The sequence below is a fragment of the Calliphora vicina genome, chromosome 1 (genome assembly GCF_958450345.1).
Source record: "Calliphora vicina chromosome 1, idCalVici1.1, whole genome shotgun sequence".
Lineage (NCBI taxonomy): Eukaryota > Metazoa > Arthropoda > Insecta > Diptera > Calliphoridae > Calliphora > Calliphora vicina.
This window is the reverse complement of record NC_088780.1, coordinates 51,918,640-51,934,003: the sequence shown is the minus strand read 5'-3', so window position 1 is coordinate 51,934,003 and position 15,364 is coordinate 51,918,640.

Genomic DNA, 15,364 nt, shown 5'->3' with positions numbered 1-15,364 from the left:
TAAAAAACTGCATGAACCTGAAAAAGGTAACAAGTTTCTTACTTATCAATAGCTATATCTAACTGCCATAAGTTACCACATTAAATGTGAAGTATGTTTGATCTAAAACCATTTTGTTAAAAAATAAAGTAAAAAAAGTACGTTTTGTTAAAAACTAAATTAAAAAGTATGTTCAAAATATTATCATTTAATACAAGTAAGAGAGCTAATCGGTTATATACCCTTATTTAAACAAAATTATTTCTTAATTGTTTTAAAATTTTGTTTAATTGTTTTTAAAATTTTTTTTTTCTCCAAATTGTTTTAAAATTTTTTTTTTAAAAAAAAGTTTTTTTCAATCTTTTTTGTAAAATTTTTGTTTTAAATTTTTAAAAAAAATTTTTTTCGAAAAATATTTTATGACAAAATAAATTTTTTTATGAAAAAAAAATTAGGGTTAAAAAATATTTTTCCCGATTTTGACCCATTATATACATCGTTGCAATGGACTTTGAAATATCTGTCATTATCCATATTGTCTATGTTAATGACTTAGTAATCGAGAATCAAAAATAGGGCAAAAATCTAGGTTGTCCCGGTTTTTTCCTTATATCCCAGCCATTTATGGACCGATTTTGTCGATTTTAAATAGCAACCGATCCGGAAGAATTCCCGACATATTGATGTATGAATCATGTATTTAAGTTATTTGGGAATTACGGAAAGTTGATTTCAACATACAGACGGATAGACGGGACATGGCTATATCGACTTCGCTATTTATAACGATCCAGATAATATATACTTTGTGGGGTCGCAAATGAAAAATGTTGAAATGACAAACGGAATGACAAACTTATATATACCCTTGCTCATGGAGAAGTGTATAAAAACGCATAAAGTTTTTTTTAAATGATAAATTATAATTTTTCATGATTTTTTTAAAACACAAAAATTTGCTATTTTCACGTAAAAAAATATATTTTTTGCTTCAATTTGTTATTATAACTCGGAAATTATTGAGCCGATTAAAACGCAATATATAAACAAAATATATAAACAGATTAAAGGTTATGTAAATTTGAACTTTTCTAAGTTTACTTCAATAATATCGGACTAACCCTTTTTGAGTTATCATAAATTATGTAGAGCAACATCTAAAAAAAATTCACAATTTCAGAAATTTTTTTTTTAAAAATTTTACCATTTTTGTACTTAGGTAAGCATGATGCACCAAATCTGTATAGTGGTTAGTGAAGCCTTTTTTTTGCTGTTGACTTGTGTAACCAATTATTCTATGCATTAAACAATCAAAATTATTCAATTAATTCTGGATATAAATAATCAAAATGTTTGATTAATCGATATATAGCACATCCCTAGTATAAAGAAATAAAAATGAGAAAATTTCCATAAAAATTTGTAAATGAAAAGTATTTTATCTGCACAATTGTATATAAGTAATATGACATGATGGTTTGTCAGCATTTATTTCTGACAATAAATTTGTTAAATTGAAACATTAAAATCCTAACAAAATCATTATGCAAACTTCATAATATAAGAAGTGTAAATATTATGAATACAAGTATTATTCAAACACTAAACTAACAAGGAAGTTCAAATAATCACGTGATAGAGTAGTGAAATTATCTCTAAATTTGAATCTTGTTAATGTTTTAATAAAACAATTCATGTAAAATACCTTCAAACACGTTTTCACCAGCTTTTTTTTCATGAAATTATACTTTTTTCGATTACGTTTCTTTCTTTTTGTTAAATAAATTAAATTTAATTAATTAGCAATTTTCACAAGTGTTGTCCACATACATACAAACCTTAATTTAAATAAATTTACACAACAAAAATATCAATTTTATTTCATTTGTTCGTTTCAATTCAACTGTCTGCGACAGATGATGTTACAGCTCAAAACTTATAAAACGTGTAAAACTATATGTCAAGTGTTTAAATTAAATCCCATATTTGTTAAAAATAAAACGTGAACAAATATTTTATTTAATTTTTCTGATTTTTGCCATATGATAGTTCTAATGTTTTCAAGATTTCTGCTTAAATACACTCAACGAAATTTTAAATAATTTTTGAAAAATACTTTTGTCAAAAACCTTTAATTTCCAAAAAATATTTCTTAACAATTATTTGTTTGTGTGTATTTTTTTTAGTGGTGTTAATAATGTCTATTTGTAGTTATTCAATATCAGTTTACCATCATCAGTATTCGTATGTTAGTATATTGTAAATTGCTGCTCCAGACGTAAATGATTTGCGTGGGTGTCAAAACTGGTGTCAATTCAATCAACAGTTTTTAACCAAAGACAAAAAACAATGACAATACGTTACCAAGGAGTTCCCTTTTCATATTGATGTGAACTCACTCCACTTGTTGCAGCTACGAGTAGAAGGAAGTTTAAATTTTTAAAACTAAAGATGGCAAAATAAACGTGACATTAAAAAAATAAAATGAAAATTTCCTTGTTAACAGAGACATGTAATGTTTTCTAACGTAGTCAGACTGTGTGTCTGCTGATTTAAACGTCCGTCCGCCGCTTCGTCTGTATTATGAGATGTTAAACACAATTTATTTACCAACAATAATTATAAAACAGTAGTCGCTATAATAGAAAAATCTCTATTTATGTAGGTGTGTGTTTTTGTCAATTTAAATTAAATGTATAGAAATTATTTACACAATTTTTTTTTTTGTAAGAATTTAATAGAAATTAATTTTAAGGAAATAAAAGAAACACAAAGGTTTAAACTAAAATTTAGTTTTTAATTAAAAGGCAATTCGACTTACAATAAAAAATTTATTTCATTAAAGGTTTATAAAAAAACGTGTAAAGGTGAAGATCAGTCACGAATATACCCTGGATGCCATCATTGGAGAAATTAAATTGGGTTATGGCTATATACATAAAAAGTGCAATATTTTTAAAGGACTAAGTTATAACAAGAAAGAGAGCTATATTCGGCTGTGCCGAATCTTATATACCCTTCACCAAATTATATTTAAAAATAAAAATATTAAATATTTTTAAGTTTTTTTTAATTTTTTGGAATTTTTTTTTTTGTTTTTTCATTTTTTTTAATATTTAGGGAGGAAAGACTTTTAGTGAAAAAAAATTAGGGTTAAACATTTTTTTTTCCGATTTTGACCCATTGTAGGTCCAACTTACTATGGTCTTGTATACCTCGTTACAAAAGTCTTTGAAATACCTATCATTAGATATCCATAGTGTCTATATTAATGACTTAGTAATCAAAAATCGAGGTTGTCCTGGTTTTTTCCTTGTATCTCAGCCATTTGTGGACCGATTTTCCCGATTTTAAATTATTTATTAACAAAACTCGATGAAATTGTCAAAGTTTTTTAAATTTGTAATTCTAAATAACAATGTGTGAAAAAATTTTCAAAAGGTCAAAGGGAATCCCGCAATTCCTAAAAAATTTTGCGAAAATCCCAAAAATGGAATTTTTTACAATTTTTCCCACATTTCCTTCGGGGCTGGGAAAATACTTTGGAGATTAATAGGGAACACATTAAAGTTTACAAATGTGTTTTAGAACATGTGGCCCAAATTTGAATTTTTTATAAAAAATAGGTGAAATTCCGAAGGGCGTAGGGACGACATATTCGAAAAATTGGACGTATTTGTTATACCAAAATATTCTCCATAAATATACATTACAGAAAAACATAAATTTTAAGAAAGTTTTTTTAATAAAAAAAGAGATAATTCACCTTTTCGTCCAAAACACAGCAAAAATTTACTATTTTCAAAGGTAGAAGGTACCCTACTTTGAGCCCCTATAGCGCCGCACCTGGAGCATTTATAGGGTCCATTTTAATAACTTAAACTCGAATACTCATTGGCTACGCCCGCGTATGGCATTGATTTATTTCCAAAAAATTTTGATTCTGTCCCACTGTGGGCTGGTGATTTCCAGAACTTTTCCTTTTCCGACATCCCGTTTGTGTATTTTAGGGAAAAGATTTGTCCATTGGTTATTATTGCTATATTATTGTTGCCAGTTTTATTTTTACAATTTTAAAAATATTGATACTTACGCGAAACAAAACAAATGTAAAATCTTTCATTATTTTATTTATATATTTAACAATTGTTAGAAAGACTAGTTTAAGCAAAATATATTTTAGTTCAAATGTAAGAAAATACGTCTAAATACAGATTTCTACCATTTTCAACAGAGTTTGTCATTTATTCCTACTATAACGTTGAAATTTAACAATTTATATAGAAATTTATGAGGCTTTTAGTGATTTTCGGCTTTTAGTGATTTTTGGACCTTATATGGAAGCTATGGTCAAATATGGACCAATATTCACTAAATCCAATAGTATGATTACTGGATACAAATTAATGATCTGTGTATAATTTCATTTTGATATCGATATGTTTTAGATATTTATTAAGGTTAATATCTTTTTCGGAAATGGTTCTTATATGGGAGCTATGACCAATTATGGGTCAAACTTCAATAAAATTCGGTACAGTGATTTTTATGTACATGAGTATTATTTGTGTCGAACTTTAGCATGATAAAGATATTTATAAGAGATTTATGGGTACTTAACTGATTTTCGGAATTGGACCCCATATGGGGGCTATGGTCATATATGGACCGATATTCACAAAATTCTGTAATAAAATTTTCAAATATAAATTACGGATATTGATATTTTTTTTTTGATATTGATATTTTTTATGCAAGTTAAAGTATTTTTCGGAAGTGGTCAATAGCGATATTTATGCGTGTTTAAGTGGTTTTCGAAAATAAACTTTATATGGGGGCTATGGTCAAATATGGGCCGATCCATGAACAATTTAATGTTGTGATTTCATTTAGCACGAAACTTATTTTATGCTGAATTTTGTGTAGATACTGCAATTCTGTAGGCATTTATAGACCATAGCTCCATATTTTGGGAAGAAATTTGTATGGAGGCTAGGAGAAATCATGGACCGATTCTTCTAATTATCAATAGATTTAGACTTTTTATCATAAAAATAACGAGTGTAAAATGTAACGGTATTATCTGCAATATATTTACACAAATAACAACAAATAGTATGTGAAAATTATAAATTTTGTTGGGTACATTTTGGTTCTATTATACCGATTTTGCTGATTTTCAATACCAAACTTCTTAGAACAATAGTAAACATTGTTTTGGAAAGTTTACTAAGTTTTTTATGTATGTTGGACGTGAGCAAGTTTTACACATAGACATAGCTCAATCGACTAAGAATTTCATAATGATCAATAATAAATATAATTACCTGAATATAGAAAGGCCCTAACTCGTGTCTTCTATATTAAGGTAACGATATACTATGTTTGGACTCAGATGAATATTTCTCAATGTTACACATGGAATGAGTATATAAAAAAGTACATTCAAAACCTAGTTATCTAAAATAAGGGTATATCGTACATAGCATAAAACGGAAGTGATTTGGAAGTACATGTGAAAATATGTGAAAGTTTGCGAATCGTAGGAAGTTGTATCCATCTTTTAATTTTTTACATTAAACCAAATATTTCTCCTTTACAATCCATCATAAATAAATATAAACTATCATTGGAAGATTTTATAATAAAAGAAAGTTTAATAACGTTGCATAGTGGGGCAGAATCAAAATTTATTGGAAATAAATCTGGCATTTCTAAACGGCTGGTCCGATCGGAACAAAATTTGACGTGGGCGTTGCACAGGGGCTATGACGTGGGCGTTGCACAGGGGAAAAACACTTTAACTTGCATAAAAAATATCAATATCAAACGAAAATTTTGCACAGATCCGTAATTTATATTTAAAAATTTTATTACAGAATTTTGGATGCTCAAAAAATTAGTATGGAATAAATGTGGATCAAATTGGTCCTAATATTTGCAATCCTATTAAAATTTTGATACAAATTTTAGTTTTAGGAACTCAATAAATATGTAATATATTGTAATAAAATCATTATTTATTAACAGATATCAATGAAATTTTCAACGTTTTTTAAATTTGTCATTCTAAATAACAAAGTGTAAATAAACTTGTCAAAAGGTCAAAAGAAATCCCGCAATTCCTAAAAATTGGAGCAAAAATCCCAAAACTGTTATTATACCCTTCACCATGAGTGGCAAGGGTATATATAAGTTTGTCATTCCGTTTGTAATTTCCACATTTTTCATTTGCGACCCCATAAAGTATATATATTCTGGATCGTTATAGATAGCGGAATCGATATAGCCATGTCCGTATGTTCGTCTGTCCGTCTGTGTGTTGAAATCAACTTTCCGAAGCCCCCAAATAACATACATACATGATTCATATATCAATATCTCCGGAATTCTTCCGGCTCGGTTGCTATTTAAAATCGAGAAAATCGGTCCACAAATGGCTGAGATATAAGGAAAAAACCAGGACAACCTCGATTTTTTACCTATTTTTGACCTATATCTGGATTACTAAGTCATTAATATAGACAATATGGATATCTAATGATAGATATTTCAGAGACCTTTGCATCGACGTATATAAGACCATAGTAAGTTGGACCTGGGCTGAGATATAACCAAAAAAACCAAAACACAATGTAATTTGTTATTGTTTTCCATGACGTCATGCAAATATATGTATAATAACAAACAAATCTTTATTTGTATGTATGTATGTGTGTGTTTTTTTGTCAATCTTCAGCAATGCGAATTTATATACCAGGTCAAGGCGAATCTATAGAAGGTGACGACAGAACTACAACAAATACAACATGTACAAAAACAACAGGTACTTTGTTTTTGTAAAAAGGTAAGTGAACTGTCAAAGTTGCCTGTGGTTGTTTTTGCTTTTGGGTTTGTTGTATTTTTCGCCACAACAAACACAAGTGAATTGACAGTTCACTTGTCTAAACAACTGAATAAAAAAAACAAGTAAGAGTGCTATATTCGGCTATGCCGAATCTTATATACCCTTCACCTTTGTTGTGGATGCATTATTATTTTTTATAATTAGTATATATGTATGTACATTGCCCACTTTCAGCGTACAGCATCCTAAATTTATCAAGAACACAAAAAACAACAACAACGCCAAACGAAACAAAACACCAAAAGAAAAAACAAAATACGCAAGCCAATGAAACCAACACACGTCCAAACATACGTCTAATTGTATAAAAAACAACAACGCCAAAAGAAACAAAACACACATAGGATTTGTTGCTTTTTTGTCCAAACATACGATTTGTTGCTTTTTTGTCAAAAAAACCAACACACAACCAAACAAACGTTTAGTTGTATAAAAAACAACAACAACGCCAAAAGAAACAAAACTCACAAAAAAACAAAATACGCAAAGCATGCACAACCAAGCATACGATTTGTTGCTTTTTTGTAAAAAAAACCAACACACAACCAAACTAACGTTTAGTTGTATAAAAAACAACAACAATGCCAAAAGAAACAAAACACAAAAAAAAAACAAAATACACAAAACTTGCACATCCAAACATACGTTTTGTTGTTTTTTTGTCAAAGCATGCAATACATTGTGTTTTTTGATGAAATTTTCAGAGGTTGTCTCGGATTTTTGCTCATATCTCCGTTATTTATGGACGGATTTTGCTGATTTTAAATAGCAAAATTCTCGAAAGTATGTCTGACAGAATTGTTGAAGATTTGGATCCCGGAGATATCTGGGGCCTTCAGAAAATTGATTTCAACAGACAGACAGACAGACAGACAGACGGACAGACAGACAGACAGACGGACATGGCTTAATCGACTCCGCTATCTATAAGGATCCAGAATATATATACTTTATAGGGTCGGAAATGAAAAATGTAGAAATTACAAACGGAATGACAAACTTATATATACCCTTCTCACGAAGCTGAAGGGTATAATAAACAGCTGTTCTTCTGTCGTCACCTTCTATAGATTCGCCTTGTACCAGGTGGTGTCGATTCTACAACAAGTACAACATTTACAAAAACCACTTGCAATTTGTTTTTGTTTATGTGGTTTAAGCTGACAAAGTTTGCCTGTTGTTTGTGTTACTTTTACGTTTGTTGTAGCATTTGCCGCAACAATCACAGGATAATTGACAGCTCAAACAGCATTAATCAGCTGTGCTATCAACACCACCAAGTATATAAATTCGCCTTGAGAGAGAGCTTTTTATAATGTCTTCTCAAAAGAGCAACTCTCTCACGCGTACACAGAACCAGTGTTGCTATATGTCTTTTGAAGAAAACTTTTTATTTCTAAGTACATACTAAAATTACAAAACCCAATTCGTACATATATGTAATCAAACTGAGATAATTTATGTGAATTTAGTGCTGGAGACACTTTCAATATATTCAAATCAATCTCCCCATTTAGTGAATGAATTTGGGGACTATCATTTTGAAATCATCGGTTCAACTTATTGATATCAATATTCCAAAAAAACTTTTTTTTTAAAAAATAAAACTTTTTGCGTCTCAAAAACCTTGCTAAAAAGGGAAAACTTGACACATGGTAACACTGCACAGAACACATATTGTACAAAAACAACAACCACGTTTTTTGAGCACGTTGCTTTTGCGCTTATTTCATTTTTGTTGTTGTTTGTTGCTATTGTCAACAAATAATTGAGCAACGCAACAACTCCCAGCAAAGCGAATCTATAGAAGGTGACGACAGAACTACAACATGTACAAAAACAACAGGTACTTTGTTTTTGTTAAAAGATAGTCGAACTGTCAAAGTTGCCTGTTGTTGTTTTTGCTTTTGGGTTTGTTGTATTTTTCGCCACAACAATCACAAGTGAATTGACAGTTCACTTGTCTAAACAATTCGCCTTGACTCCCATATTGTTATTCTATTTTTTTAGCCGTTTTTAAACATGAAAGTAAATAACAAACATTTCAGAAAAAGCTTTTTGTTCGATTGTTGTGTTTAATTCTTATATACAGGGATGGAAAATTATATTTTTGTTCCGTATTAAAATAGTATTAGAAAATTACTTTCTTCATCACCAGAGTACTTAAAATTTTAATATTACTGTAGCTTTATATTGTTATTCTATTTTTTTAGCCGTTTTTAAACATGAAAGTAAATAACAAACATTTCAGAAAAAGCTTTTTGTTCGATTGTTGTGTTTAATTCTTATATACAGGGATGGAAAATTATATTTTTGTTCCGTATTAAAATAGTATTAGAAAATTACTTTCTTCATCACCAGAGTACTTAAAATTTTAATATTACTGTAGCTTTATGTTGTAAACAGTCATCTGTTATCACAAAATTGTCTATAGAAAGTGCTGTTGAATACGAGATTTTCTATAGAAAATGCTGTTATAATAGACAAGATTTTTAAAGAAAATGCTGTTTTTCATACGATTTTCTATAGAAAAAATACTGTTATACACAACATGTCCAAAAAATATAGTTATAGACAAGATTTTCTATAGAAAATTATTTTATTTTCTATAGAAAAATGTTACACTCAAGATTTTCAACAGAAAATATAGTTATACACAAGATTGTTTATAGAAAATATCGTTCTACGCAAGATTTTCTATAGAAAATATTGTTCTACACAAGATTTTCTATAGAAAATATTGTTCTACGCAAGATTTTCTATAGAAAATATTGTTCTATACCAGATTTTCTATAGAAAAAATCGTCATACACAAGATTTTCTATAGAAAATATTGTTATACTCAAGATTTTCTATAGCAAATATTGTTATACTCAAGATTTTCTACAGAAAATATTGTTCTACACAAGATTTTCTATAGAAAATATTGTTCTGCACAAGATTTTCTATAGAAAATATTGTACTACACAAGATTTTCTATAGAAAATATTGTTCTACACAAGATTTTCTATAGAAAATATCGTCATACACAAGATCTTCTATAGAAAATATTGTTATACTCAAGATTTTCTACAGAAAATATTTTCTATAGAAAATATTGTTCTACACAAGATTTTCTATAGAAAATGTTGTTTTCTATAGAAAATATTGTTCTACACAAGATTTTCTATAGAAAATATTGTTCTACACAAGATTTTCTATAGAAAATATTGTTCTACACAAGATTTTCTATAGAAAATATTGTTCTACACAAGATTTTCTATAGAAAATATTGTTCTACACAAGATTTTCTATAGAAAATATTGTTCTACACAAGATTTTCTATAGAAAATATTGTTCTACACAAGATTTTCTATAGAAAATATTGTTCTACACAAGATTTTCTATAGAAAATATTGTTCTACACAAGATTTTCTATAGAAAATATTGTTCTACACAAGATTTTCTATAGAAAATATTGTTCTACACAAGATTTTCTATAGAAAATATTGTTCTACACAAGATTTTCTATAGAAAATATTGTTCTACACAAGATTTTCTATAGAAAATATTGTTCTACACAAGATTTTCTATAGAAAATATTGTTCTACACAAGATTTTCTATAGAAAATATTGTTCTACACAAGATTTTCTATAGAAAATATTGTTCTACACAAGATTTTCTATAGAAAATATTGTTCTACACAAGATTTTCTATAGAAAATATTGTTCTACACAAGATTTTCTATAGAAAATATTGTTCTACACAAGATTTTCTATAGAAAATATTGTTCTACACAAGATTTTCTATAGAAAATATTGTTCTACACAAGATTTTCTATAGAAAATATTGTTCTACACAAGATTTTCTATAGAAAATATTGTTCTACACAAGATTTTCTATAGAAAATATTGTTCTACACAAGATTTTCAAGCATTTTATTAAGAAAAAGAAGCAATGAAAAGATCTCTTTCGAATTTTTTACTAAGTTAATATCTAGAATTTAGTCTTAAAATTTGGAATGCTTCGATATTCATTTTAAAAGTTGTATTCCTTTAAAGTGCAAAAAAACGATTCCTTTCATAATTATTATTCATTAACTTTATCCAATTTATTTCTTTTCTTTTTTTATGAAAACTAAGAAATTAAAAGAAGATTATATCTTTCAATTAAGAAGAGAAGAAAAAAAATCTTTGCTATACAGATTATAATTTACATAAAGATGAAAGAATTATTTTTTTTTTTATTAAAATCATTAATTAAGCTTCTGGTTTTAAGCAAAATTCCTACACAATTTGCATATAATTTCTACACAAGATTTTCTATAGAAAATATTGTTCTACACAAGATTTTCTATAGAAAATATTGTTCTACACAAGATTTTCTATAGAAAATGTTGTTCTACACAAGATTTTCTATAGAAAATGTTGTTCTACACAAGATTTTCTATAGAAAATGTTGTTCTACACAAGATTTTCTATATAAAATGTTGTTCTACACAAGATTTTCTATAGAAAATGTTGTTCTACACAAGATTTTCTATAGAAAATGTTGTTCTACACAAGATTTTCTATAGAAAATGTTGTTCTACACAAGATTTTCTATAGAAAATGTTGTTCTACACAAGATTTTCTACAGAAAATGTTGTTCTACACAAGATTTTGACCTATATCTGTATATGGATATCTAATGATAGATATTTCAAAGACCTTTGCAACGACGTATATAAGACCATAGTAAGTTGGACCTACAATGGGTCAAAAATCGAAAAAATATTTTTTAACCCAAATTTTTTTTTCACTAAATTTTAAAAAAAATTAAAAAACAATTTCGAGAAAAAATTCCAAAAAATTGGAAAAATAAAATTGAATTTGTGTTTACCTAAAAATATTTAAAATTTTTATTTTAAAGTATAATTTGGTGAAGGGTATTTAAGATTCGGCACAGCCGAATATAGCTCTCTTACTTGTTTTTTTACAATTTTGCCCATAGGGTCAACATTTCCTTTGGCTGGGAAAATGCTTCGGGAATACATAGGGAACATATCGAGGTTTCCAAAGCTGATTTCCCTTTTTTGATTACAGCTTTGGGATTTTAGAACATGTGGTCCGATGTTGAAATCTTCATAAAAAATAGGTCACATTCCGAAGGGCGTATTCGAAAAATATTACACGTCTTTTATACCAAAATATTCTTCATAAAGATACCTTACAGAAAAATATAAAATTGTTATATGTTCCTAAATAAAGTTTTTATTTAATAAGAAAAGAGAAGTAACACTTACTCCTTGGCTACGCCCACGTAAAATTGTATACCGATCGGACTAGCCGTTTAGAAATGCCAGATTTTTTTTCAAAAAATTTTGATTCCGCACAACTGTGCAAGGCTAGAATATAAGAAATAAATATTATATATTTTATTACATTAGAAACTAATTTTAGATAGACTAAATATATTTGCCCAATTCACAATTGGTGTCGTAGTGTTGTAGCATTATATGTCATAAATAATTTTCAAACAAATTTTTCGAAACAAAAACAAAACAATAATAAAAAAAAATTACGACATATATCGATACAACGCTACGACACCAATTGTGAATTGGGCAATTGTAAATCATTACGGTACGGGTAGCCAAGCACTCCGGGCTAGATGTGTAATAAAATACAACCTAATCTTGCTCCTTTTGAACATGAACACAGCGATGTGAAACTATTTTATTAAAAGACTATTTAACAAAAAAAAAAAATTTGTTTATTGATAATATTTTTTCTCTGTAACTCTTTAACAGAGAAAAAAATTTGATCAATAAACAAATTATTTTTTTTTTTTTTTGTAACAAATTCTAATACTTCCCTAAAAGCTTCATGTTTTTAGAATCTCCACTAGAAGCATTGAAATATAATTTGATCATACCAACAAAATTTAAAACACTTTTATCTGGATACATAAAAAAGGTTTGTTTCTCAGGTCTTTCGTTTTCTCTTTTTGGTCATGTCTGATACAATGGACAACAAACAGCATGTTTCACTTTTAAAAACAAATGTTTTCAAACACATGCTTCTTAGAAATGTGTAAAATTAGTATAATTAATATATATAGATGGTTTTTTATCTCCTTTCCCTATTAATTATGCCCATAATAAATTATTTAAGAAAAACAAAATGATGATTAATAGTAGTTGTAGTGGCTGTTTATTGGCTGCTATTTCTAAAAGATTACATAATTTCTTTAAGACATAAATAAAGAAGAAAATAATTTAAATATTTCTTCTGCAATACTGATCTGTGAATTGCTAATAGACATTTAATCATTTTTCAGCATATTTTTTTGTAAACATTTCAAATTGTTAAGAACACAAACAGTCACTCACCCGCTGATTGCTATAAGTTTTGTTGATTTCATTAGTGTTATGTCTTTATGACCATCCATCGGCCTGTCCATCCAGCCATCCACCATCATCTTCTGAGTGCCACAAGAATAATTATTACATAATGTATTTGTGGATCTTCCACACATTCTTTTTTTATAATTTATCTACTAGAGATCTCTTTGTTCATAAATAATCCTATTATCTTATTTAGTATTTATCTTTATTTTCGAAATTAATTAATTTATATATATATTTTTTTTAAAAATTCTTTCACTTTTTTCATCGGTTATTTATTTGAAATGATTCTTTGTTAGACTAAAATTAATGGGATTTTTGTTCTAAGAGTTATTAAAATGTGTTCTTTGACCTTAGTATTAATTTATAGCTATTATTGAATTTTAAGCAGAAGCATTTTGTTCTGGCAAAATTTATTACATTCACAACATATTCTGGGCAAAAAAAAATACACTTTCCGACAGAATTACCTACAAATTGTACAAAAATTGTATCTATATCTGCATGAAAATGCATTCACTGAACAATTTAATATTTATACAATTTTTAGTTATGTTTTTGCAACTAAAAAATCTGACATAAAGTAACTGAGAATTACTTCCAGAGATCCCCAGAAATAACGTGTAGTAAGAATATTAAACGCATTTTATTAAGAAAAAGAAGCAATGAAAAGATCTCTTTCGAATTTTTTACTAAGTTAATATCTAGAATTTAGTCTTAAAATTTGGAATGCTTCGATATTCATTTTAAAAGTTGTATTCCTTTAAAGTGCAAAAAAACGATTCCTTTCATAATTATTATTCATTAACTTTATCCAATTTATTTCTTTTCTTTTTTTATGAAAACTAAGAAATTAAAAGAAGATTATATCTTTCAATTAAGAAGAGAAGAAAAAAAATCTTTGCTATACAGATTATAATTTACATAAAGATGAAAGAATTATTTTTTTTTTTATTAAAATCATTAATTAAGCTTCTGGTTTTAAGCAAAATTCCTACACAATTTGCATATAATTTCAAATGATTTGTTTGCTAAATTTCTTTTTTTCTAAAATTTATTGTTTAGACTTTATTTCATAATAAAGAAATGTTTCATAATCTAATGTGCGAAAATTTGGTCTAGGAAGATTGAAATCTTTTGAGGCTAAAACTTCCGAAACATGTGTGTTTATGTTGAAAAATTACTACTGTCATATTATTGGATAAAGTAACGAGGTGAAATTGAAAATTATGATTGTGAATTTAAAATAAGTAGTTTTAGCTCTTGAGCTGCTAACCGAATGTAATGGAACGGGTTAAGAATGAAACATTCTCCCGTTGCTCCTGCAAGAGGAGCATGTGGACGAGTTAATTTTACTGATCTAGGAAATCTACCAAAGGGACAGATTGGCCTCGATGCACTCATACATCTACTGCCACTGATTTTGGTGGCGATGAAATCGGCAACCTTATGTATAATGAGGAGGATCAGAATGAATGGTAAATCATAGTTCCCCTTTCCTGTTATGATGTACGACTGTGATAACGTTCAGGTTAAAGAGATGAGATAAATTGTATGAATGATGGACCCCTCGATCACACGATCGATTGTATTATGACTATATTCCAGTCATCTTAAACTCTGTATATCAACAAGGCAGTAGGATATACAGGTCATATAGGCCACATTTAACATAAAGTGTCCTACTATATTACTTTTGATGATAAGGAATCTGGTGCTAAGTAGAAAATGAATGTTGAATGCAATGAAATTTGTTATTGCTGTAGAACAATGTCCCTCTTTGAAGAGGATACGAATGATCTTCATTTGATCTTCAATGAAAATTATTCGGAGAACCATACCCATGCTTTAGTCGGGAAACGGATGATTAGGATAGTGGCTCTAAGTATTAAAGGATCTCAAAGGCCATCTTTGATATGAAAGTATTACATAACTCTGAAATTTATAACACAATGGCTCAAGTACATTGAGACTAGAAGATTTACACAAGCATTCGCCAACAGATAACTGGGAGTCTACGAATCTTAATTCTTATGGGTAGCATCCCGCAGGCGGCGTCGGATATAATCCTGAACCTACTACCTATTGGGAACTATGTTGAAAGTGTGGC